At 45.4% G+C, this 26,013-nt stretch overlaps 1 pseudogene; it reads left to right on the top strand.

The window, feature by feature from the left end:
* The first annotated feature begins 1,911 nt into the window (after window positions 1-1,911).
* Window positions 1,912-26,013, top strand: LOC132217213 (zinc finger protein 850-like; annotated as a pseudogene).

Raw genomic sequence — 26,013 nt, 5'->3', positions numbered from 1 at the left:
TTTCTTTATGGCCAACATCTCTCTCTTCCCTACGTGGGTGACACCCTCTGTAATGACAAGAGGCAGTGTGGCCTACATGTGATGGCCCAGAGCTCAGGTATCTTCTCTCTGCTCAACTGTCTTTATTGTTGTGGGAAGACACAGTAACAGTAGGAATGTAAGGAGAGAGTGACTTTGATGGGCCGAATGCCTGGTGTCTCGTCTGATGAAGTGTAGAGGGAGATTACGGATGTGGAGGGTGGGAATTATGAAGAACTTGAAATCCTAGGAGAAAAGCTAATCGTGGATTGAACTGTCCCCATTTTGACAGAATATGAACTTTGAGGACGTGGCTGTTGTCTTCTCTGAGGAGGAGTGGGGGCTCCTTGATGAGGCTCAGAGACTTCTCTACTGCAATGTGATGCTGGAAGTGTTTGCACTCGTCTCATCTGCAGGTAAGACCTTCATGTTTCTCCCAATGTCCTGAGGTGATGTCTACTCTTCCTTTATTCTCAAAGCATAGCTCTCACAGCCACACCATGGCCTCTACTAATATCGCCCACTGTCCTTTCAAATGTGCTGTGGCTGCCAGGGGCGAGCTGTGTGGGGAGTCCTGAGCTCTGGACTCCCCAAGATTCGTTACACCCACTGCCTCAGAAAATGCAATTAGTGTCTGGCAGTCAGGAGTCTTGCAATGAGCTTAATGGGACCCACTTTGAACTTTCTCTTCCTGGGAAGGTGACTATGTCCTCATGGCTTCCACTTCTACACCATTCATCCAGGTAAGGCGCTTTGTGACAGCCTGTGCCAGGTTATCATCTCTACTTACATGAACCATAGCTGTACTTGTAACATCCTACATCAATTGTTGTTTGTAATATTTCCTTCTCTGAATACTATGGCATTCCGAATTGCTCTGGGTATAGTGCTGACTGCTTACCTGCCTTGTCTTTCACTAATACTCTGAATATTTAGGTTGTATGTATTTATAGAGTAGAAGGTGCATGGAGAAACCTGTATTTTGTCTCAGGGTGAACTGGCAAGATTGTCTCTGATGAGGCCTGATCCTACTGAGTGGAAAGTTGGGGAAGGTATCACATGAGGGATTCTTTCAGATCACACCAGGAACCCGCTTGTGTTTGACCATCTTTAGGTGCAGATGCGTTTGTCCACACGTTATTTCTACATTTTCTTTACCGTTATTGACATTTTGATGACTGATCATTTCATCTGTATCGTCATGTCTTTTGGCTATCTTTACCTTTGTCACTTTTTTACATCACCTGTCCCTGGGCACTGCTCCCTGTGCAATATTCTCCTACATGGACCTGCACATGTGTTATGAGGTGCACATACATGCTTAAGTACTCCTAGAACCTCTGCTCTTGAATTTTATTAGGAATAAGACATAAGCAACCTTCTGCACAGCTTGCCCATGTCACCAGCAGACAAGCCCTGCTGAACACTGTTAGGAGAGAAGGAGCTGATGATCATGCTTCAATTCTATGTGGTGCTTGCCATTTTTGTGTCATAGTCTTGGTGAGGCTTTCCTTGTTTTATGATATTCAGAGTTCCAAACTTTACTGGAGCCTTTGATAAATCCTGCCAGCACATCTGTTATTTTAAGGCAATTGCATGGAACGCATATATGATGTGTAACCTATTTTTGTAATGGAACTTTCCTCATCACCGTAGTCCACATCCATTTCCTCCTCATTTCTCTGTTTTCAGGTTGTTGTCATAAAACGGATGATGAGGAGGCCTGTTCTGGGCAGAGTGTATCTGCACAAGGAGAGTCACAGGTCAGGGCGTCTAAGACAGAGCCAGCAACCCAGAGGACCCATGTGTGTAAGCGGTGTTTCTCTGTGTTCAAAGACATTCTGCACCTGACTGAGTCACAGGCAGCATACCTTGAGGAGAAAGCCTTCTTCAATGACACCCATGTGAGAGACTTCTGTTTCAGTGCAATCCCTCGCCATCAACAGAGGGAAGCCAGTGAAAAGAAGAAGCACTGGAAAGAAGCTGTGGACAGGGTCTCGTTCGTGACCAGGTGCAGCTTCTACTTATCAGAGCCTCCCTTATCCAGTCGGGAGGTTGGGGAAGACTTGCGAGCCACCTCAGAGCTTCTCCAGCCCCAGGCCCCTCTCGACACTGAGGAGCTGCACAGTGGCAGTGAGATTTCCCAGAACCTTCTCACTGGAAAACGTCACAAACAGTGGGGTCAATGTGAAAATGCTGCCAGCCACAACCAGAAAGTTATACAACAGAGTGTCTGCAAGAGAGAAGTGATTTATGCATGTAACAAATCTGGAAAAATTTTTAGAGGCATCTCTAGCTTCATTCGACATAAGAAAGTTCACAGTGGAGAAAAGCCGTACGAGTGTAGTGATAGTGGGAAGGCCTTCGATAATAAGATTAACCTGAATCAACACCACAGACGTCACACTGGAGAAAAGCCCTATGTGTGTAGTGAGTGTGGGAAGTCCTTTAGGTATATCTCTGTTCTTAATCGGCACCAGAGAGTTCACACTGGGGAAAAGCCATATGAGTGTACTGATTGTGGCAAGACTTTCAGTCAGAGGTTCAACCTCACTGTACACCAGAGAATTCACACTGGAGAAAAACCTTATGAGTGCCGTGAATGTGGGCAGTCCTTTAGATTCAGTTGTACTCTCACTAACCACCAGAGAGTTCACACTGGAGAAAAACCTTATGAGTGCAGTGAATGTGGGAAGTCCTTTAGACAAAGGGGTCACCTCACCGAACACCAGAGAGTCCACATTGAAGAAAAACCTTATAAGTGCAATGAATGTGGGAAGTCCTTTAGACAAAGGTGTAACATCACTGAACACCAGAGAGTTCACACCGAAGAAAAAACATATTTGTGTGCTGAATGTGGGCAGTCCTTCACAAGAAGGCAAGCCCTCACTGAACAAAGGAGAACTCACACTGGAGAAAAACCTTATGAGTGCCGTGAATGTGGGAAGTCCTTTAGACGAAGGTGTAACCTCACTGTACACCAGAGAGTTCACACTGGAGAAAAACCTTATGAGTGCCGTGAATGTGGGAAATCCTTTAGATTCAGTTCTACCCTCACTAACCACCAGAGAGTTCACACTGGAGAAAAACCTTATGAGTGCAGTGAATGTGGGAAGTCCTTTAGACAAAGGGGTCACCTCACCGAACACCAGAGAGTCCACATTGAAGAAAAACCTTATAAGTGCAATGAATGTGGGAAGTCCTTTAGACAAAGGTGTAACATCACTGAACACCAGAGAGTTCACACCGAAGAAAAAACGTATTTGTGTGCTGAATGTGGGCAGTCCTTCACAAGAAGGCAAGCCCTCACTGAACAAAGGAGAACTCACACTGGAGAAAAACCTTATGAGTGCCGTGAATGTGGGAAGTCCTTTAGACGAAGGTGTAACCTCACTGTACACCAGAGAGTTCACACTGGAGAAAAACCTTATGAGTGCCGTGAATGTGGGAAATCCTTTAGATTCAGTTCTACCCTCACTAACCACCAGAGAGTTCACACTGGAGAAAAACCTTATGAGTGCAGTGAATGTGGGAAGTCCTTTAGACAAAGGGGTCACCTCACCGAACACCAGAGAGTCCACACTGAAGAAAAACCTTATAAGTGCAATGAATGTGGGAAGTCCTTTAGACAAAGGTGTAACATCACTGAACACTAGAGAGTTCACACCTAAGAAAAACCGTATTTGTGTGGTGAATGTGGGCAGTCGTTCACAAGAAGGCGTGCCCTCACTGAACACCAGAGAATTCACACTGGAGAAAAACCTTATGAGTGCAGTGAATGCTGGAAATGTTTTAGATTCCATAATAATCTTTTGAACCACAGGAGAGTTCACACAGGAGAAAAACCTTATGAGTGCAGTGAATGTGGGCAGTCCTTCAAAGAAAGGTATACCTTTACTAAGCACCAGAGAGTTCACACTGGAGAAAACCCTTATGAGTGCTGTGAATGTGGGAAATCTTTTCGATGCCATAGTACCCTTTTGAAACACAAGAGAGTTCATACAGGAGAAAGGCCTCATGAGTGTTGTGAATGTGGGAAATCTTTTAGCCAAAAATCTCCTCCTTAGACACCTGATTGGTCACAATGGAGAAAAGCTTTAAATGTGCACCGAATACTTTCTTTTTCTCATTGACAATAACAACACTTAAGGGGACCCTTTGATACCCATTGAACAGAACATAAACCCCTTTAATCACAACATGCACTCAGCTAGATTCCTCATTAAATTTCAAGTAGAAGTGATTCTTTAGATAACTGCATGGCACTTGCTAAGCTGCTCAGGCCTACTACCCGATTGAAATCACTGAGAGTATTTCTGGCTGAGGCGACTTCACCTCCACCACCTGGCTCACCTGAACAGGGTGCCTCAGTCACACCCCTGCGTGGTCAGGGAAAAGGAATTCTGTGTTCTCACCTCGGCCTGAGCAAACTGTGATTACTCCTAGCCTTTGGCAGGATTTTCATTCCTCTGACTAGGAAATGGAGTTATTGAGTGTTCATCCAGCGCACCCATCCTCAGCTAAGTGCTACCTATCTCACGACATCACCTTATGCTGTGATGAATTGTTTCAGTTTCCAGTTCACCAACCTGCATACCCATTGAATTTTCTAACACATCTCTGGTTTCTGATATTTTTGTCCAGGTGCTTTTACTCATGTACTAGTACCTTTCATTTTGTTGGTCCTATTCATCGCCTGGATTGATTTGAAAGCACACTTGTGATCTGTCCGCATGTGCAGGGGAACAGACATTGTGGGAATCCCCAACCTGCTGTGCTCCGAAAGTCAAGGCGTGGACTCAGAAAATCACGTTGTCCAGTATTCACTTGTAATGCAATGCTGCCCAAGACCTGGAAAGGAAGCTGGCATGACTTGGTGGTTCTCATTTTCAGCCTGGTGCCTCCTATGATTGCGGTCTGAGGTCATCCTGAAGATGGGGGTGGGGGGCTTTGTTGTCCTTCTGTGAACAATGTGAATCATATTCTCTGTTCACAGTGTGTATTACATACTGTCAAGGTGCCCTGTGCCGTTATGAATGACATTTCATAGGCTGGTGTCGCTTGTTTGAGACTCTGAGGGTTAGGTTGAACTACAATTGGGTCAGAAACCCTGTGTTCATAGTGAGTGGGAAAGAGTGCAGTGAATTAAGTGAATCGCGCCTCTTCTGAACATTACCCACAAATGACCAAGGACGTGTGACTTGGGTGGTCATTGTGGACAGACGTCCTCAGTTCCTCCATCACTGTTTCCTGTGGCTAAAGTCATTTTTAGAGAAAATAATCCAAAGGGTATGTCTCCTCTTCTGGCCTCTCTAAGGTGTTCACCTCAAGGTTTGCTCAACATCCAAGACCTCAAAGCTAGAGGAAGGGTAATCCTGTAGTCAGTCCCAGGATGTGGCATTTGTGACCCAGTCAGCATTCCTGTGATTCTGATGGCCATAGTCTTCTCTGCTTGCCAGTATTTGCTCCACTGAGGCAAGGCTGGTGCTCCCAGGAAATTAGGAGAGAGATGGTAGAGCCCATATAGGGTGGTCATTTTAATTTTCTAACAAGATAGGGATATCTAGGCCTTTATTTTGAAGCACAATTTCAGGTTTTTTTTAGGTATATTTGCAACTGACATGTAACAAAATGCACTTGTCTAATGTGTACTGTTTTGTGAGCTGGGACATAGGGATCAAGCTCTGAAATGGTCTCATGTGACATAAACTTATCTCTCACCATATACAGGTTAAGGCAAACCAGGCATACAGATGAGATTATGCAAAGCACAGAGTTGACTGTCTATTTTTCTAAATAAGTATTTTACATATTTAAAAATATTTTATTGACTTTTCACAAAGAGAGGAAGGGAGGGAGGGAGGGAGGGAGGGAGAGAGAGAGAGGGAGAGAGAGAGAGAGAGAAATGGTGATATTAGAAAGACACATCAGACAGCTGCCTCCTTCATGTCAGCTACAGGGCATCCAGGCAGGCATGTGCCTTGAGCTGGAATGGAACCAGTGACCTGTTAGGGCAAGGGATGGTGCTCAAACACCTGACGCTCACTGGCAGGGAGGAAATTATTCTTGTTTTTATTATTTTTAAATTATTGTAGTAATTTCCATGCCAACAGCTCTACACTTTCTTGTGCCACACCGTGTATTTACCTCCTGCCCTTTTGTAATCTCTCCTCTGCCTTCCCCAGCCCTAAATGCAGTCATTGATTTTTCCTTCCTTTACAAGATTAGTTCATATTTTTAATAATTCCATAAGCACTATAAGGGGTACACAAATATTGCTTTCCTTCATGCTACACAGTTATCTTGAGATTCAACATGAATGCTGATGTGAATAGTTGATTATTTTTATTGCTGAGTCATATTGTGTTCTGAGAATTACCACTTGATCTATTGATCTGTCAATGGTTTTAGTTATTTCCACGTTTGGGATATTAAAAGTAAGTCTGCTGGGAATATTAACTTTAGTTCTTTATAAAATGTATGTTTTACTTATCAAACTGATGCAGTGTAGGTAAATGTTTTATCTGTTAGTAAATGCAGAACTGTGGTCTAAAATGGTCATTCCCTTTGCATTGCTACCCACCCACAGTAATGAAAATTCCAGTTTTTCCACAACCCTGCCAGGACTTGTGATGTTTAATCTTTTTAATAATAGGCCGAGAAATGATTATAGTGTTAACTTGCATTGTTTTAATTCCATTTCCTCAATAAATTACAAAAAATTTTCCCCAATAAATTTTATGGTGAATGTTTTTTCAAGCAATTCTTTACACTGTCTTTGTCTCCTTTGCAGAAATGTCTGGTCAGAATCTTTTGCCAAATTTTAAAATGAAATTATTTTAACTATAGGTTAGTGCAGCATCTAAGATATATTTATTTATTTCACTCAATCCTCAGTGACTCAACTGAATTCTTTGCAATGTGAAACTCTAAATATTTTTTTAAAATATTTTTTCATTGATTTTAGAGAGGAAGGGGGAGGGATAGACAGAAACATCAATGATGAGAGAGAATCATTGATTGCCTGCCTCATGCTCCCACCCTTCTCAGGATCAAACCCGCAACCCAGGCATGTGCCCTGCTTAGAATCGAACCCAGGACCCTTCAGTCCTCAGGCCGATGCTCTATCCACTGATCCAAACCGTCTAGGGCTCAACCCTTTAATTCTTTTTTTTAAAAAAGTATTTTTATTGATTTCAGAGAGAAAGGGAGAGGGAGAGAAAGAGAGGGATAGAAACATACACGATGAGAGGAAACATCTATCAGCTGCCTCTTGCACATCTCCTACTAGGAATCGAGCCCACAACCTGGGCATGTGCCCTTGTCCAGAATCGAAACTGGGACCCTTCTGACCACATGCTGATGCTCTATCCACTGAGCCAAACCAGCTAGGGCCCCTTTATTCTTTTTTAGAATTGTAATCCTCAACTGAGGATATGTTTATTGCTTTGAGAAAGAGAGGAAGGGAGGGGCAGAGACCAAAAAAAAGGAACATTCATGTGAGAGGAAACATGGTCCGGTTGGCTTCCATAAATGCCGGGCAGCAGATCAAACCCACAACCTGGTCTGCGCCCTCAACAGGAACCGAACATGCCTTTTGATTGAAGAGGGCGAATAAAATGAACCTGCAAGAGACTGAGCCACTTGGGCAGGGCAGCCCCTGAAATCTTCATGTTTCCTTCAGGACTGTGAGTTAGTATGACTCCGCATTTGGGTAGTGTTTGTTTTGCATGTTGCCTGTTGGTTGTATGGTTGTATGTGTGAATTGGCTGTCCCTTTGGGTGTTCCTGATGGGTGTATTGTGTTCTCTTTGTGTCTGTGTTCTATGTCTGTGTATGTCTGCTCTGGTGTGTGCGCACGTGTGTCCCGTGTGTGTGTGTGTGTGTGCGTGCGTGTGTGTTCCCCTCAAGGTGTTCCCTGTGTCTGCAGTGTGTGTCTGTGTGAGCCTGGCCGTAAGCCCTGCACCTGAGTGCCCAGCTGTGGCTGGGGGTGCCCAGTGTCTGTGTGTTTCTGTGCTTGTGGTGTCGGTATTTTTCCCTGTGTGACTGCACCCCAGACACAGGCAGCTGCCTAGGCAGTCTCTGAAGGGGTCAGGACTGGGCCCCTTCTGTCCCTGCTCTTCCAGCCTCTGCTGTCCCCCAGGGGGTCCCCTCTCTGGCCTCAGAGATGGATGAAGAATATAGAACCCCAGCCTGTGGGAAGGGGAGGAATTAGGGAACACTCTGATGGCAGACTGGAGGTAGAGAGTGTGCATGGGGAATGTTTGTGAAGGACACTAGGCTTCGTGGAGGAGCTGGGGACCCAGGTCTCTTGGGAAGGAATAAGTCCCTGGGTGCACTTGTGGGGAGCTGAGGGGTAAGACTTCCAGGCTCCTAACCCCCACTAGGAATGAGGAAGTGGACGTCCCTGGAGAGGGGTGTCCCTTGCCCGTGTGAAAGCGAGGCTGACCACTAGGGGAGGAAGGTCTCCGGGGCTCCATGGAGCCTCATTCCGGGACATCTGGGCTCTGGACATCTGGGAGTGCGTGGCCAACCAGGACTCTGGGGCCAGGAGAGAGAATTGGGCCCTGAGATCTCTTCACTGTGGATGGGGGGAACTGTGGAGGGACCGCATTTAGCACAGAAACCGTAGGGTCACCACTGAGGTTACTGGCAACATTTTCACCATCAGCCCCACCTGATGGAGCCCTCACCTGGGCAACGCGAAAGATCCAGGGCCTTGGAGGCAGGGCTGGGATTGAGGTTCATGTAAAAGCACGTGGATGCTGGAGGCTTCCAGCCTGTGCCCTTCCCAGTCGACGCTCTGAACTTGTGAGTCTTCACCTCCACCCGAGTGTGTGACCGGAGGCAGCCAGGGGTTTACCCAGGGTCACACACAGAAGTGGGTTCAGAGTTCACTGCCAATGCCATCTGCCCAAACGCCTTTTCTGAGTTTCACTGCTTTGGAACTTGTCAGGATGGATTACGGAAGAGGTTGTCAACCTGTTGGTCCCGACCCCTTTGGCGGTCAAACGACTCTTTCACAGGGGTCACCTGATACCATCCTGCATATCAGATATTTACATGATGATTCATAACAGTAGCAACATTACAGTTATGAAGTAGCAACGAAAATAATGTAATGGTTGGGTCACAACATGAAGAACTGTATTTAAAGGGCCAGAAGGTTGAGAACCAGTGGATTAAGGCAACCTGTGGACAAAGTCCACCGGGATGGGGAGACAGGGACCCATCCAGACGGACTTCCCCTGTCATTTCCTACCCATCCCCACCCCTCTCCTTGGCCCTGCACAGTCCCCCACAAGAGGCGGGCACCACGTGGGCATGATAATGGGGCCCATCGAGTAAGTATGTCAGGGTCTCCTCCTGACCACCTGAGTGTGACTTCAGCCTGTGATGTGCTCTGACCAATGAAATGTGCTGGGAGTGAAGGCTTTCACCTCTAACAGAAGAGTCTGGACACACGGAGACTGGCCACCCCCTAAGTCCATTCTGATAACACCCAGCAGGAACCTACATGGGTGGTCCCTCCTTTATCCTGGTCTCAGGATAACACGGGTGCACATGGGGTATGAACAAGAAAGATACCTTCTTTAATAATAGCCACTAAAATTTTGGGACTGCTTATTACCCATAATGAGATCTAGCTGGTCCTAATGGGAATGCATCGACTATTCTACTCTCTAGAAGGGAGCAGAGCCTAACATTAGAAGCCAGAGCTGTGTTATTAGAGACACATGGGCTTGACTTCCAGTCCTGCCTTTATAACTCTACAATCAGGCAATTTACCTCGGGTCTCTGAGTCCTGATTTCATCTTGATAAAATAGATCCTGAAACGATCTCAAGTCGTGGAGAGGATTGAGGGAAATAATAGTAATGCAGGTAAAGCATTGAATCCAGGGCCAGGCACATGTAGTGAACATTCAGTAACTGTTAGCTCCATAGCTGCACAGTGTCTGCTGACTGCAGACATGCAGACAATGTAGGGAATGTCGACCTGTTGGCCTCTGTGTCCTTTCAAATATTGCTTTTAAGCGAATCGGATAGAGTGATATATATATTCTCATAGCCTTATTTTTCTCTTAATAATGTGCTATTTCTGTGTTAAAAATAAAAACTCTGGCCCTATCCTGTTTGGCTCAGTGGATAGAGCATTGGCCTGCAGTCTGACAGGTCCCGAGTTCGATTCCGGTCAAGGGCATGCACCTTGCTTGCGGGCACATCGCCAGTAGGGGGTGTGCAGGTGGCAGCTGATGGATGTTTCTCTCTCATTGATGTTTCTAACTCTCTATCCATCTTCCTTGCTCTCTGTAAAAAATCAATAAAATACATTTTATAAAATGATAATGAAAAAAAAAAGAACTCTGAGGCCTGGAGTGGTTCCGTTGTTTGAGTGTCCTCCCACGTACACAAAGGTTGCCATTTCTGGTGAAGCCACAAGACAGGTTCCTGGCTGGATGCCCAGAAGGTGGGTAAGGGAGGAGAGGAGGCTCCCCACCTGTGTTTTTCTCTCTCCCTCTCATTTTCTCTCTCAAAATAAAATTTAAAAAAAGTAACTATCTACATATTCATTTAGATTTGTGGTCTGCAGGAATAATTGACATAATTTTCACCTCAGGGAGCATTCTGAGCTTCTTGGAGTCTGAAATAATATCTCCAAATAAGGGCTCAGTTGCAGACAACACTCCCCATAACCCACCACCAGCCACCAAAACCGAAGGCTGTCATTGCCCACAGCCATTCGGGCGCCCCAACCCCAATATTCTCAATGGCCAGCCAGTGACTACGATCCTAATGTCACCTGCGTGGCCTGGAAAGTTCCTTACCCAAAGAGCAATGCACCTAATGATGGCTGCGTTTAGCCAATGAAATCCCAGGAGAGGCGCCTGAGCCTGGCGCTCATTGGTTTGGGCGTGACTCCCAGATTAGTCCTCCAGGTGGACATTTTTACCTCCTCCTTCTATCAACTTAGAGGGCTCCGTGGGCAGCATCAGGACTAGGACAAGCCGTCAGAGGTAGCGTCCAGCTGTGCAGGGGGTGTCTGAGGCTTGTTGACTTGCAGCAGGCGGAATTGAGGTCTGCATGCTTCCCAGGCTCCTCTCTGCTTACTGAGGTCAACTCAGCCTCACCCCATTTACCCTCCATCCTACCAGGCTGTCAGGCCCTGTAGTTCGCGTTCCTGCACCCAGAACAGTGAGTAGCTTTTAGGAGACACAGCATGTGACCGGGTGAAAGAGGGTGACGGTCTGCAATGCCACTCAGTCAGGCCTTGGCGTGTGGCTGAGCTGTGAGGACTCGGGAAACCCAGGCCTGTTCGGTGTCTCAAGGCAAAAAAGAAGATGAGGCAATGTTTTCTGTGAGGCGTTTTACTTTCATCCTCAGGATGCTGGGGCCATGGGTGGTTGTGAACAGCAGAGGGACGTGTCTCAGGTAGGGGTCTAAACATTTCTACAAACTACTGATGAGAACACTTTAGAGGGAGAGGATAGTACTGACGGACCGGATGAAGAAGTCCTTTGACAGATAAGGAACTTGGCAAGAATGGGCACTGAGGACTGAGCCCTGAGGGATGCAGGCATCTCCCGGCCCTGGAGGTGGGCCAGGGCCGTGAGCGGCATGAGCCCCTGGATCCTGGCAGTGGGTGCCAGGCCCTCAACAGACCTTTAGTTCCCTCTGGTTCCTGCAAATGCAGAGCCACTTAGGGGAACTGGTTTGTGGAGGTGATTTCAGGGCCTCACACTCTTGTGGCCTCTGAGTTAGTGGAGTCCTGGGTCTGTGCAGCCTCTCTTCCATCCCTGTGACCTGCAGACACTCAGCCCAGAATCCTAAGTCCATGACTAAGGTTGTGTGAAGTGGTCCATGTTTTTCTGGCAAACAGTGGAATGAGATGTGCGAGGCCCTTCCAGGCACAGGTTCCCGATGTGGTAGAGGCTCAGAGTGAAGACAGCTGGTTCTGGAACCTGTACGAATTCTTTTCTCTTTAATGGGAACCGGTGAGAATGAGAGACGAGTCAGGTCTAGAGGAGCTTTGTGATGACATGGTTTTCTGTTCTGCAGGTAATGGGGAAATGGGAGATTTGGAGCAGTGGAGGCAGGTGATCTGACTCAGGTCCCATTAGAGGCCCTGTGGCTGCAGCATGGAGAGCAATATGGGTGAGAGGGAGGTGGTGTGATCATCTGGCAGAATGTGGTGATACCTGGCCCCTGATGGTGGCCATGGAGATGGAAGACACAGTTGGAACCGGGATTGGTATTTTAGGTGTGGCTACCTGGATTTTCTAATTTTGAAGTTGAGAGAGAGAGAGAGAGAGAGGTAAGAGTCAGAGATGAGATGGAAGTTTGTATTTCGCATCTGGGTATATGGAAGCACCATTATCTGGCATGAAGACCTTCATAGTGCAAAGGTTCATGTTCATTGGAAATAAACATGAACAAACACTTTTTTGGCCTCTTAGGGTATAAGATATTTCAGAGAGCTGTTAAAGAGTATCTGGAACTCGGAGGTGTTGAAGATGACTCAAAAGGAGTGAACACCGCTTGGACTGGAGGGCAGTTGGAAATCATCATTTTATTTTATTTTATTTATTTTTCATCATTTTATTTTAATTTTGAGGCCCTAGGTCAGTGATGGCGAAGCTTTTGAGCACGGTATGTCAGCATTTTAAAAAACCCTAATTTAACTCTGGTGCCATGTCACATATAGAAATTTATTGATATTTGCAACCCGAGTAAAACAAAGATTTATATTTTTGATATTTAGTTTATATATTTAAATGCCATTTAACAAAGATAAATCAACCAAAAACATGAGTTTGCGTATCACCTCTGACACGTGTGTCAACCGTTTGCCATCACTGCCCTAGGTCAATGGAAACAAGGTGAGATTGGGGCTGGTGCATATTTCCTTATTAAATACTCACCAGGGATATTCTGTGAACCTTGGTGTGACCAGACTGAGTGCAACACTCCAGACCACGGAAAGGTATCAGAGCCAGGAGGGTGAAGCATGAGGCCATGCTTTTTCATGTCTCTGAGGGAGATCTGGTTGATAACAAGAGTATTGCCTGAGAAAATAAGTGATAAATCGTTCACATTTTCTTTATGGCCAACAAATCTCTCTTCCCTATGTTGGTGACACCCACTTTATCGACAAGAGGCAGTGTGGCCTACATGTGAGGCCCAGAGTCAGGTATCTGCTCTCTGCTCAACTGCCTTTATTGTTGTGGGAAGACACAGTAACAGTAGGAATGTAAGGAGAGAGTGATTCTGATGGGCCAAACGCCTGGTTCTTGTCTGATGAAGGATAGCGGGAGCAAATGGATGTGGAGGGTGGGAAGTATGAAGAACTTGAAATCCTAAGAGAGAAGTTAATCATGGCTTGAACTGTCCCCATTATGACAGGATATGAACTTTGAAGACGTGGCCATTGTCTTCTCTGAGGAGGAGTGGGGGATCCTTGATGAGGCTCAGAGACTTCTGTACTGCAATGTGATGCTGGAAGTGTTTGCACTTGTCTCATCTGCAGGTAAGACCTTCACGTTTGTTCCAGTGTCCTGAGGTGATATCTACTCTTCCTTTATTCCCCAAACGTAGCTCTCACAGCCAGACCATGGCCTCTACTAATATCCCTCACTGTCCTTTCAAATGAGCTGTGGCTGCCAGGGGCGAGCTGTGTGTGAAGTCTTGAGCTCTAGACTCCCCAAGGATCTCTTACACCCACTGCGTCAGAAAATGCAAGAAGTGTCTGGGAGTCAGGAGTCTTGCAATGAGCTTAATGGGACCCTCTTTCAACTTTCCCTTCCTGGGAAGGTGACTATGTCCTCATGGCTTCCACTTCTGCACCATTCATCCAGGTAAGGCTCTTTGTGACAGCCTGTGCCAGGTTATCGTCTTTACTTACATGAACCGTAGCTGTACTTGTAACGTCGTACCTCAGTTGTTGTTTGTAATATTTCCTTCCCTGAATACTGTTGCTATCCGAATTGCTTTGGGTGAGTGCTGGCTGCTCACCTCTCTTGTCTTTAATTAATACTCTGAATATTTAGGTTGTATTTATTTATAGAGTAGAAGGTGCATAGAGAACCTTGTGTTCTCTCTCAGGGTGAACTGGGAAGATGGTCTATGATGAGGCCTGATCCTAGTGAATGGAAACTAATTAAGGTATCACATGAGGGCTTTTCTCAGATCACACCAGGAACCCTGTTGTGTCCAACCATCTTTCGGTGCAGACGCATTTGTCCACACCTTATTTCTACATTTTCTTTACCGTTATGGACATTTTGATGATTGATCATTTCATCTGTATCGTCATGTCTTTTGGCTATCTTCACCTTTGTCACTTTTTTGCATCACCTGTCCCTGGGCACTGCTCCCTGTGCGGTATTCTCCTACTTGGACCTGTACATGTGTTATGAGGTGCAATTACATGCTTCAGTAGTCCTAGAACCGCTGCTCTTGAATTTTACTAGGAATAAGACATAAGCAACCTTCTGCACAGCTCACCCATTTCACAAGCAGACAAGCCCTGCTGAACACTGTTAGCAGAAGAAGGAGCTGATGATCCTGATTTGATTCCATGTGGTGCTTGCCATCTTTGTCTTGTTATTTCTGTTGAGGCTTTACTTATTTTGTGATAGTCAGAGTTCCAGAACTTCACAGGAGCCTTTTCCAAATCCTGCCAACACATCTCTTAATTTCAGACAATTGCGTGGAACGCATGTATGATGTGCCACATATTTTTGAATTGAACTTCCCTCATCACCATAATCACCATCCATTTCCTCCTCATTTCTCTGTTTTCAGGTTGTTGGCATAAAACGGATGACGAGGAGGCCTGTTCTGAGCAGAGTGTATCTGCACAAGGAGAGTCACAGGTCAGAGCGTCTAAGACAGAGCCAGCAACCCAGAGGACCCATGTGTGTAAGCGGTGTTTCTCTGTGTTCAAAGACATTCTGCACCTGACTGAGTCACAGGCAGCATACCTTGAGCAGAAAGCCTTCTTCAGTGACACCCGTGTGAGAGACTTCTGTTTCAGTGCAAACCCTCACCGACCACAGTGGGAAACCAGTGGAGAGAAGCCGTGGGAAGGAGCTGTGGACAGGGCCACGTTTGTGACCAGGTGCAGCTTCTACTTATCAGGGCTGCCTTCATCCAAGAAGGAGGTTGGTGAAGACTTGCCAGCCATCTCAGAGCTTCTCCAGCCCCAGGCCCCTCTCCACACTGAGATGCCTCACAGTGGCAGTGAAACTTCCCAGAAAATTCCCAGTGGAAAACATCATAACCAGTGGGGTCAATGTAGAAATGCTGCCAGCCACAACCAGAAAGTTGTTCAACAGAGCGTCTGCTCTGGAGAAGTGAATTCTGAATGTAACAAATATGGAAATATTTTTAGAGGAATCTCTAGCCTCATTTGACATAGGAAAGTTAACACTGGAGAAAAGCCCTATGTGTGTAGTGATTGTGGGAAGTCATTCAGGTATGTCTCTGTTCTTAATCAGCACCAGAGAGTTCACACTGGGGAGAAGCCATATGAGTGTACTGATTGTGGCAAGACTTTCAGTCATAGGTCCAACCTCACTGTACACCAGAGAGTTCACACTGGAGAAAAACCTTATGAGTGCAGTGAATGTAGGCAGTCCTTTAGAGCAAGGCGTATCCTCACTGAACACCAGAGAGTTCACACTGGAGAAAAACCTTATGAGTGCAGTGAATGTGGGAAATCTTTTAGATGCCATGGTCACCTTTTTAAGCACAGGAGAATTCACACTGGAGAAAAACCTTATGAGTGTAGTGAATGTGGGAAGTCCTTCAGAGAAAGGTTTACCCTTATTAAGCACCAGAGAATTCACACTGGTGAAAAACCTTATGAGTGCAGTGAATGTGGGAAGTCCTTTAGACAAAAGTTTACCCTCACCGAACACCAGAGAGTTCACACTGAAGAAAAACCGTATGAGTGTAGTGAATGTGGGCAGTCCTTCAGACAAAGGCGTGCCATCACTGAACACCAGAGAATTCACACTGGAGAAAAACCTTATGAATGCAGTGAATGTGGGAAATATTTTAGATGCCATAGTACCCTTTTAATCCACAAGAGAGTTCATACAGGAGAAAGGCCTCATGAGTGTATTGAATGTGGGAAATCTTTTAGCCAAAAATGTCACCTCCTTAGACACCTGATTGTTCACAATGGAGAAAAGCTTTAAATGTGCACCAAATACTTTTTTTTCTCTTTGACAATAACAACACTGAATGGGACTCTTTGGTACACATTTAACAGAACATAAACCCCTTTTATCACAACATGCACTTTGCTAGATTCCTCATTAAATTTCAAGTAGAAGTGATGCTTTAGATAACTGCATGGCACTTGCTAATATACTCGGGCCTACTACCCGATTGAAATCACTGGGAGTATTTCTGGCTGAGGCTATTTCACCTCCACCACCTGGCTCACCTGAATAGGGTGCCTCAGTGACAACCCCTGTGTGGTCAGGGAAAAGGAATTCTGTGTTCTCACCTCGGCCTGAGCACACTGTGATTACTCCAAGCTTGTGGAAGGATCTTCATTCCTTTCTGACTAGGAAATGGCGTTATTGAGGGTTCATCCAGTGCACCCGTCCTCAGCTAAGTGCTACCTCTCTCAGGACATCACCTTATGCTGTGATGAATTGTTTCAGTTTCCAGTTCACCAACCTGCAAACCCATTGAATTTTCTAACACATCTCTGGTTTCTGATATTTTTGTCCAGGTGCTTTTGCTCATGTCCTAATTCCTTTTGTTGGTCCAATTCATTGCCTGGCTTGTTTTGAAAGCACACTTGGGATCTGTCAGCTTGTCCAGGAGAACAGATATTGTGGGAATCCCCAGCATGCTTTGCTTCTGAAGGCAAAGCGTGGAGTCAGAAAATCACTTTGTCCCATATTCACTTGTAATGCAGTGCTGCCCTAGACCTGGAAAGAAAGCCGGCATGACTTTGTGGTTCACATTTGCAGCCTGGTGCCTCCTATGATTGCGGTCTGAGGCCATCCTGAAGATGGGGGTGGGGGGCTTTGTTGTGCTTCTGTGAACCATGTGAATCATATTCTCTGTTCACAGTGTGTATTACATGCTGTCAAGGTGCCCTGTGCCGTTATGAATGACACTTCATAGGCTGGTGTCGCTTGTGTTGAGACTCTGAGGGTTAGGTTGAACTACAACTTGGCCAGAATCCCTGTATTCATGGTGAGTGGGAAAGAGTGCAGTGAATTAAGTGAATCCCGCCTCTTCTGAACGTTACCCAGAAATGACCGAGGACGTGTGACCAGTGTGTTCATTGTGGACAGGTGTCCTCAGTTCCTCCATCACTGTTTGCTGTGGCTAAAGTCATTTTTAGAGAAAATAATCTAAACGGCCTGTTTCCTCTTCTGGCCTCTCTAAGGTGTTCACCTCAAGGTTTGCTCAACAGGCAAGACCTCAAAGCTAGAGGAAGGGCAATCTTGTAGTCATTCCCAGGATGTGGCATTTGTGACTCAGTCAGTCTTCCTGTTGATTCTGATGGCCATAGTCTTCACTTCTTGCCAATATTTGCTGCCGCTGAGGCAAGGCTGGTGCTCCCTGGAAATTAGGAGAGAGATGCTAGAGCCCATATAGGGTTGTCATTTTAATTTTCTAACAAGACAGGGATATCGGGGCCTTTATTTGGAAGCACATTTTGAGGTTTTATTTAGGTATATTTGTACTATTTGGTGAGCTTGGACATAGGGAACAAGCTCTAAAACGGTCACATGTGACATAAACTTATCTCTCACCCATGTACAGGTTCGGGCAAAACCAGGCATACAGATGTGAATATGCAAAACACAGAGTTGATTCTCTATTTTTCTAAAAAAGTATTTTACATATTTTAAAATATTTTCATTGACTTTTCACAAAGATAGGAAGGGAGGGAGGGAGGGAGAGAGAGAGAGAGAGAGAGAGAGAGAGAGAGAGAGAGAGAGAGAGAGAGAGAGAGAGAGAGAAATAGTGATATTATAAGTAAACATCAAACAGCTGCCTCCTTCACATCAGCTACAGGGCATCCCGACAGGCACGTGCCTTGAGCTGGAATGGAACCAGTGACCTTTTAGGGCAAGGGATGGTGCTCAAACACCTGACGCTCACTGGCCAGGGAAGAGTTTATTCTTGTTTTTTATTATTTTTAAATTATTCGAGTAATTTTCATGCCAACAGCTCTACATCTACTTGTTCCACACCCTGTAGTTACCTCCTGCCCTTTTGTAATCTCTCCTTCTGCCTTCCCCAGCCCTAAATGCAGTCAATGATTTTCCATCCTTTACCAGATTAGTTAATATTTTTTTAAGATTAGTTAATATTTTTCATAATTTCAGAAGCACTATAAGGGGTACACAAACATTGCTTTCCTTCATGCTACACAGTTATTTTGAGATTCGACTCGAATGCTTATGTGAATAGTAAATTATTTTTTATGCCTGTCATACTGTGTTCTCTGAATAACCAGTTTACCTATTATTGATCTGTCTATGGTTTTAGTTATTTCCAGGTTTGTGATATTAAAAATAAGTCTTCTGGGCATATTGCCTTCAGTTCTTTACATAGAAGTATGTTTTACATATCAAACTGATGCAGTGTAGGCAAGTGTTTTACCTGTTAGTATATGCAGAACTGTGGTCTAAAATGGTCATTCCCTTTGGTTTTCCACCCACCCACAGTCATGAAATTTCTAGTTTTTTCCACAACCCTGCCCGCACATGTGATGTTTAATCTTTTTAATAATAGGCCGAGAAATGAGTATAGTGTTAAGTTGCTTTGTTTTAATTCCATTTTCCTAATAAAATTTATAAAAATTTTTTCCCTAATAAATTTTTATGGTGAACGTTTACTCAAGCAATTATTTACACTGTCTTTGTCTCCTTTGTTGAAATGTCTTGGCAGAATCTTTTGCCAATTTTTAAAATGAAATTATTTTAACTATAGGTTAGTGCAGCATCTAAGATATATTTATTTATTTCACTCAATCCTCAATGACTCACCTGAATTCTTTGCAATGTGAAACTATAAACATTATTTTTAAAAAAGGTTTTATTTATTGATTTTAGAAAGGAAGGAAGAGGGATAGAGTGATAGAAACAGCAATGTTGGGAGAGAATCATTGATTGCCTGCCTCATGCACGCCCACTTCTGGGGATCGAACCTGCAACCCAGGCATGTGCCCTTGCTTGGAATCGAACCCAGGACCCTTCAGTCCCCGGGCCAAAGCTCTATCCACTCAGCTAAACTGGCTATGGCTCAACCCTTAATTCTTTTTAAAAAATAATATTTTTATTGAATTCAGAGAGTAAGGGAGAGAGAGAGAGAGAGAGAGAGAGAGAGAGAGAGAGAGAGAGAGAGAAATATAAACTATCAGAGAGAAACATCTATCAGCTGCCTCTTGCACATCCCCTACTGGGAATTGAGCCCCAACCTGGGCATGTGTCCCTGTTCAGAATCGAACCTGGACCCTTCTGTCCACACGCTGATGCTCTTTCCACTGAGCCGAACCAGCTAGGACCCTTAATGCTTTTTTAAAATTGTAATCCTCATCTGAGAATATGTTTATTGCTTTGAGAGAGAAAGGAAGAGAGGGGCACAGAGGGAAAAAAAGGAACATCCATGTGAGAGGAAACATGGACGGGTTGCCTTCCATAAATGCTGGACAGCAGATCAAACCCACAACCAGGTCTGTGCCCTCACCAGGAACCGAACGTGCCCTTTGATTTAAGTGGGTGAATAAAATGAAGCTGCACGAGTGTGCTGACTGCAGACATGCAGACAATGTAGGAAATGTCGACTTGTTGACCTCTGTGTCCTTTCAAATATTGCTTTTTAGCGAATAGGATAGAATTATGTATATATTCTCATAGCCTTATTTTCATCTTAATAATGTGCTATTTCTGTGTTAAAAATAAAAACTCTGGCACTATCCAGTTTTGCTCATGGTTAGCGCATTGGCATGCAGACTGAAAGGTCCCGGGTTCGATTCTGGTCAAGGGCATGCACCTTGGTTGCGGGCACATACCCAGTAGGGTGTGGGGAGGAGACACCCCACCTGTGTTTTTCTCTCTCTCCCTCTCCTTTTCTCTCTTAAAATAAAATTTAAAAAACAGTAACTATCTACATATCCACTTAGATTTGTGGTCTTCAGGAATAATTGACATAATTTTCACCTGAGGGAGCTTGAAGTAATGGAGTCTGAAATAATATCTGCAAATAAGGGCTCAGTTGCAGACAACACTCCCCATAACCCTGCCACCAGCCACCGAAACCTAAGGTTGTCATTTCCCACAGCCTTTCGGGCGCCCCAACACCAATTTACTCAATGGCCAGCCAGTGACTGCGATCCTGATGCCACCTGCGCGGCCTGGAAAGTTCCTTACCCAAAAGGCAATGCGCCTAATGATGGCTGCGTTTAGCCAATGAAAGCCCAGGAGAGGCGCCTGAGCCTGGCGCTCATTGGTTTGGGCCTGACTCCCAGATTAAACCTCCTGGTGATCAGTTTCAACTCTTTGTTCTATCGACTTAGTTAGAGCTCCCAGTGGGAGGCATCAGGCCTAGGACAAGCCATCAGAGGCAGCGTCCCCGCTGTGCAGGGGGTGTCTGAGGATTGCTGACCTGCAGCAGGCAGGATTGAGGTCTCCATGCTTCCCGGACTCCTCTCTGCTTACTGAGGTCAACTCAGCGTTACCCCCATTTACTATCCATCCTACGGTGCTGGCGTCCCTCAGGCCCTGCAGCTCGCGTCCCAGCACCCAGAACAGTGAGTAGCTTGTAGGTGACACAGCATGTGACGGGGTGTAGGAGAGTGATGGGCTTGCAATGCCACTCAGTCAGGCCGTGGGGCTGTGGCTGAGGTGTGAGGACTCCGGAAACCCAGAAGATGAGGCAACGTTTTCTGTGAGGAGTTTTACTTTCATCCTCAGGACGCTGGGGCCATGGGTGGTTGTGAACAGCAGAGGGACGTTGTCTGAGGTAGGGGTCTAAACATTTCCACAAACTGCTGATGAGAACACATTAGAGGGAGAGGATAGTAGTGACGGACTGGATGAAGAAGTCCTTTGGAAGATAAGGAACTTGGCAAGAATGGGCACAGAGGACTGAGCCCTGAGGGATGCGGGCCTCACCCCGCCCGAAGGCTGGGTCATGACGGTGAGCGGCATGAGCCCCTGGATCCTGGCAGTGGGTGCCAGGCCCTCAACAGACCTTTAGTTCCCTCTGGTTCCTGCAAATGCAGAGCCACTTAGGGGACCTGGTTTGTGGAGGTGATTTCAGGGCCACACACTCTTGTGGCCTCTGAGTTAGTGGGGTCCTGGGTCTGTGCAGCCTCTCTTCCTGCCCTGGGACCTGCAGACACTCAGCCCAGAATCCTAAGTCCATGACTAAGGTTGTGTGAAGGGGTCCATGTTTTTCTGGCAAACAGTGGAATGAGATGTGGGAGGTCCTTCCATGCACAGGTTTCACATGTGGTTGAGGCTCAGAGTGAAGACAGCTGGTTCTGGAACCTGCAGGAATGCTTTTCTCTTGAATGGGAACCGGTGAGAATGGGAGAGGAGTCAGGTCTTGAGGAGCTTTGTGACAACACGGTTGTCTGTTCTGCAGGTGATGGGGAAAAGGGAGATTTGGAGCAGTGGAGGCAGGTGATCTGACTCAGGTCCCATTAGAGGCCCTGTGGCTGCAGCATGGAGAGCAATATGGGTGAGAGGGAGGTGGTGTGATCATCTGGCAGAATGTGATGATACCTGGCCCCTGATGGTGGCCATGGAGATGGAAGACACAGTTGGATCCGGGATTGGTATTTTAGGTGTGGCCACCTGGATTTTCTAATTTTGAAGTTGAGAGAGAGAGAGAGAGAGGTAAGAGTCAGAGATGTGATGAAAGTTTGTATTTCGCATCTGGATATATGGAAGCACCATTATCTGGCCTGAAGACCTTCATAGTGCAAAGGTTCACGTTCATTGCAAATAAACATGAACAAACACTTATTTTGGCCTCTTAGGGTATAAGATATTTCAGAGAGCTGTTAAAGAGTATCTGGAACTTGGAGGTGTTGAAAATGACTCAAAAGGAGTGAACACCACTTGGACCAGAGGGCAGTTGAAGATCATCATTTTATTTTATTTATTTATTTATTTTTTTATCATTTTATTTTAATTGGAGGCCCTAGGTCAGTGATGGCGAACCTTTTGAGCTCGGTATGTCAGCATTTTAAAAAAACCCTAATTTAACTCTGGTGCCATGTCACATATAGAAATTTATTGATATTTGCAACCCGAGTAAAACAAAGATTTATATTTTTGATATTTATTTTATATATTTAAATGCCATTTAACAAAGAAAAATCAACCAAAAACATGAGTTTGCGTATCACCTCTGACACGTGTGTCAAAGGTTTGCCATCACTGCCCTAGGTCAATGGAAACAAGGTGAGATTGGGGCTGGTGCATATTTACTTATTAAATACTCATCAAGAATATTCTGTGAGCCTTGGTGTGACCAGACTGAGTGCAACACCCCAGGCCACACAAAGGTATCAGAGCCAGGAGGGTGAAGCATGAGGCCATGTTTTTTCATGTCTCTGAGGGAGATCTGGGTGATAACATAAGTATTGCCTGAGAAAATAATTGATAAATCATTCACATTTTCTTTATGGCCAACAAATCTCTCTTTGCTATGTTGGTAACACCGACTCTGACAAGAGGCAGTGTGGCCTACCTGTGAGGCCCAGAGGCCAGGTATCTGCTCTCTGCTCAACTGCCTTTATTGTTGTGGGAAGACACAGAATCAGTAGGAATATAAGGAGAGAGTGATTTTGATGGGCCCAAGGCCTGGTGTCTTATCTGATGAAGGGTACAGGGAGCAAATGGATGTGTAGGGTGGGAAGTATGAAGAACTTGAAATCCTAAGAGAGAAGTTAATCATGGCTTGAACTGTCCCCATTATGACAGGATATGAACTTTGAAGACGTGGCCATTGTCTTCTCTGAGGAGGAGTGGGGGATCCTTGATGAGGCTCAGAGACTTCTGTACTGCAATGTGATGCTGGAAGTGTTTGCACTTGTCTCATCTGCAGGTAAGACCTTCACGTTTGTTCCAGTGTCCTGAGGTGATGTCTACTCTTCCTTTATTCTCCAAACGTAGCTCTCACAGCCAGACCATGGGCTCTACTAATATCCCCAACTGTCCTTTCAAATGGGCTGTGGCGGCCCGGGACGACCTGTGTGGGGCGCCCTGAGCTCTGGACTCACCGAGCATCCCTTACACCCACTGCCTCAGAAAATGTAAGAAGAGTCTGGGAGTCAGGAGTCTTGCAATGAGCTTAATGGGACCCTCTTTAACTTTCTCTCCCTGGGAAGGTGACTATGTCCTCATGGCTTCCACTTCTACACCATTCATCCAGGTAAGGCTCTTTGTGACAGCCTGCGCCAGGTTATCGTCTTTACTTACATGAACCATAGCTTTACTTGTAATGTCCTACCTCAATTGTTGTTTGTAATATTTCCTTTCCTGAATACTATTGTATTCCGAATTGCACTGGCTTTGTTCTGGCTGCTCACCTCCCTTGTCTTTAATTAATATTCTGAATATTTAGGTTGTATGTTTTGATAGAGTAGAAGGTTCATGGAGAAACTTGTGTTCTCTCTCAGGGTGAACTGGGAAGATGGTCTCTGATGAGGCCTGATCCTACTGAGTTGAAAATGGGAGAATGTGTCACATGAGGGCTTTTTTCAGATCACAGCAGGAACCCGCTTTTGTCCAACCATATTTAGGTGCAGATGCGTTTGTCCACACCTTATTTCTACATTTTCTTTACCGTTATTGACATTTTGATGATTGATCAGTTCATCTGTATCGTCATGTCTTTTGGCTACCTTCAGCTTTGTCACTTTTTTACATCACCTGTCCCTGGGCACTGCTCCCTGTGCTGTATTCCCTTACATGGACCTGCACATGAGTTATGAGGTGCATATACATGCTTAAGTGATCCTAGAACCTCTGCTGTTGATTTTACTTGGATTAAGACATAAGCAACTTTCCGCAGAGCTGCACATGTCACCAGCAGACAAGCCCTGCTGAACACTGTTAGACGAAAAAGGAGGTGATGATCATGCTTCGATTCCATGTGGTGGTTGCCATCTTTGTGTCATATTTCTGGTGAGGCTTTCCTTGTTTTGTGATATTCAGAGTTCCAGAACTTCACAGGAATCTTTTACAAATCCGGCCAGCACATCTGTTATTTTAAGGCAATTGCATGGAACGCATGTATGATGTGCAACATATTTTTGTAATGGAACTTCCCTCATCAACGTAGTCCACATCCATTTCCTCCTCATTTCTCTGTTTTCAGGTTGTTGTCATAAAACGGATGATGAGGAGGCCTGTTCTGAGCAAAGTGTATCTGCAGAAGGAGAGTCACAGGTCAGGGTGTCTAAGACAGAGCCAGCAACCCAGAGGACCCATGTGTGTAAGCGGTGTTTCTCTGTGTTCAAAGACATTCTGCACTTGACTGAGTCACAGGCAGCATACCTTGAGCAGAAAGCTTTCTTCAATGACACACGTATGAGATGCTTCTGTTTCAGTGCAAACCCTCGCCAGCAAAAGAGGGAAGCCAGTGGAGAGAAGCCCTGGAAAGAAGCTGTGGACAGGGGCTCGTTTGGGACCAGGTGCAGCTTCTACTTATCAGGGCTGCCTTCATCCAGGAGGGAGGTTGGGGAAGACTTGCCAGCCATCTCAGAGCTTCTCCATCCTCAGGCCCCTCTCGACACTGAGGAGCCACACAGTGGCAGTGAGATTTCCCAGAAATTTCTCAGTGGAAAAGTTCATAACCAGTGGGGTCAATGTGAAAATGCTGCCAGCCACAACCAGAAAGTTGTTCAACAGAGCATCTGCAAGGGACAAGTGAATTATGCATGGAACAAATCTGGAAAAATTTTTAGAGGAATCTCTAGCCTCATTCAACATAGGAAAGGTCACAGTGGAGAAAAGTCGTATGAGTGTAGTGATAGTGGGAAGGCCTTCGGAAATAAGACTAACCTCAATCCACACCACAGACTTCACACTGGAGAAAAGCCCTATGTGTGTAGTGAGTGTGGGAAGTCATTCAGGTATATCTCTGTTTTTAATCAGCACCAGAGAGTTCACACTGATGAAAAGCCACATGAGTGTACTGATTGTGGCAAGACTTTCAGTCATAGGTACAACCTCACTCAACACCAGAGAGTTCACTCTGGAGAAAAACCTTATGAGTGCAGTGAATGTGGGAAGTCCTTTAGACGAAGGTGTAACCTCAATGAACACCAGAGAGTTCACACTGGAGAAAAACCTTATGAGTGCAGTGAATGTGGGAAGTCCTTTAGACAAAGGTGTGCCCGTAGTAAGCACCAGAGACTTCACACTGGAGAAAAACCTTATGAGTGCAGTGAATGTGGGAAATCTTTTAGATGCCATGGTCACCTTTCTACCCACAGGAGAATTCACACAGGAGAAAAACCTTATGAGTGTAGTGAATGTGGGAAGTCCTTCAGGGAAAGGTGTGTCCTTACTAAGCACCAGAGAATTCACACTGGAGAAAAACCTTATGAATGCAGTGAATGTGGGAAATCTTTTAGAAGCCATGGTAACCTTTTTGCACACAAGAGAGTTCACACAGGAGAAAGACCTCATGAGTGTATTGAATGTGGGAAATCTTTTAGCCAAAAATCTCACCTCCTTAGACACCTGATTGTTCACAATGGAGAAAAGCTTTGAATGTGCACCGAATACTTGCTTTTTCTCTTTGACAATAACAACGCTGAAGGGGACCCTTTGATACCCATTGAACAGAACAGAAACCCCTTTAATCACAACATGCACTCGGCTAGATTCCTCATTAAATTTCAAGTAGAAGTGATGCTTTAGATAACTGCATGGCACTTGCTAAGCTGCTCGGGCCTACTACCTGATTGAAATCAGTGGGAGTATTTCTGGC

Source organism: Myotis daubentonii, chromosome 15 (genome assembly GCF_963259705.1).
Source record: "Myotis daubentonii chromosome 15, mMyoDau2.1, whole genome shotgun sequence".
Taxonomy (NCBI): domain Eukaryota; kingdom Metazoa; phylum Chordata; class Mammalia; order Chiroptera; family Vespertilionidae; genus Myotis; species Myotis daubentonii.
The sequence above is the reverse complement of the archived record's forward strand: the minus strand, read 5'-3'. Positions and strand labels throughout refer to the sequence as shown.